At 46.0% G+C, this 1,791-nt stretch overlaps 1 pseudogene; it reads left to right on the top strand.

Annotated features, from left to right (window-relative positions):
• Positions 1–850: 850 nt before the first annotated feature.
• Positions 851–947, top strand: LOC119466753 (annotated as a pseudogene).
• The last annotated feature ends 844 nt before the right edge of the window (positions 948–1,791 follow it).

The raw sequence follows: 1,791 nt of genomic DNA, 5'->3' as shown, positions 1-1,791 counted from the left end.
GCTGGGATTACAGGCACACGCCACCATGCCCAGCTAATTTTTTGTATTTTTAGTAGAGACGGGGTTTCACCACGTTGACCAGGATGGTCTCGATCTCTTGACCTCGTGATCCACCCGTCTCGGCCTCCCACAGTGCTGGGATTACAGGCTTGAGCCACCGCGCCCGGCCTTTATCAACTTTTATATCCAAAAGAACTACACATCAAAAAAGTTGTGGTTTTGTATTTCTTTCTTTTTTTTTTCTTTTGAGATGGAGTCTCCCTCTGTCACCCAGGCTGGGGTACAGTGGCACGATCTCGGCTCACTGAAACCTCCGCCTCCCGGATTCAAGCAATTCTCCTGCCTCAGCCTCCCAAGTAGCTGGGACTACAAGCATGCGCCACCACTTCCGGCTAATTTTTGTAAATTTTTAGTAGAAACGGGGTTTCACCATATTGGACAGGCTGATCTGGAACTCCTGACGTTGTGATCCACCCACCTGAGCCTCCCAAAGTGCTGGGATTACAAGCATGAGCCACCGCGCCTGGCCCTGATTTTATATTTCTATTTTTTAAAAAAATAAGCTCACGCCTATAATCCCAGCACTTTGAGAGGCTGAGTTGGGCAGATCACAAGGTCAAGAGATCGAGACCACCCTGGCCAACATGGTGAAACCCCATCTCTACTAAAAATACAAAAATTAGCTGGGCATGGTGGCCCACACCTATAGTCCCAGCTACTCGGGAGGCTGAGGCAGGAGAATTGCTTGAACCCGGGCGGCTGAGTTTGCATTGAGCTGAGATCACACCATTACACTCCAGCCTGGGCAATAAGAACAAAAAAACTCCGTCTAAAAAATAAAAATAAGACAATGCTTGTTTTGGTAGCACATATACAAAAATTGGAATGATACAGAAAAGATTAGCAAGGCCCCTATGCAAGGATGACATGAATTTATTAATTTTATTAATTAAAAAAAAAAAAGCTAGGTCTTGAACTCTTGACCTCAAGTGATCTGCCCGCCTTGGCCTCCCAAAGTGCTGGGATTACAGGCGTGAGCCACCGAACCCGGCCACCCCCTACTCATTTTAAAAGGCAATTTTTATCATATGCCAAATGCCCAAATTTACTTGGCTTCCTTGTATATAATTTTTAAATTATTATCTTAAAATTTATATAGCCACACAGAAGTATATGTATGTGTACACCTTGAGGGTTAGCTCAGTAATGGAAGATTGCCAAAGGAAACAGGAACTAACCAAATCAGAATACACTGGAATAAAATATATTTTACATTAATGTTAGCTGTGTGTCCATGTGTGTCACAGACACACACACACACACACACACATACACACACAGCATGTTCCCTTGGGTGTGAGCCCACCAGGGCATTCTCAGCGTCTTGCCAAGTTGTGAGTTCAGAATAGGTATGTGATGCAACTTTGACCAAACGAGATAGGAGGGAAAGTGGCTGAGAGGGCTTCAGGGTTTTCCTCACCCTTAAAAAGGAACAGAAGGCAGGGACTTTTCTTTTTGCTTCTGGACATTGCCATCTCCCTGTGATTTCGACGACTCTGCACCCATCTTGGATGATGAGAGGCAGCCTGAGAAAACAAGTTGAGCACAGGAGAATGGAAGGAAGGAGGGAACCTGGCTCTTCTGCGAGGCGCGGTGACTCACACCTGTAATCCCAGCACTGTGGAAGGCCGAGGTGCGCTGATCGCTTGAGGTCAGGAGTTCAAGACCAGCCTGGCCAACATGGTGAAACCCAGCTCTACCAAAAATACAAAAATTAGCCAGGCGTGGTAG

Source organism: Cebus imitator, unplaced genomic scaffold (assembly GCF_001604975.1).
Source record: "Cebus imitator isolate Cc_AM_T3 unplaced genomic scaffold, Cebus_imitator-1.0 Scaffold224, whole genome shotgun sequence".
NCBI classification, from domain to species: domain Eukaryota; kingdom Metazoa; phylum Chordata; class Mammalia; order Primates; family Cebidae; genus Cebus; species Cebus imitator.
This window is presented reverse-complemented; position numbering and strand designations above follow the sequence as displayed.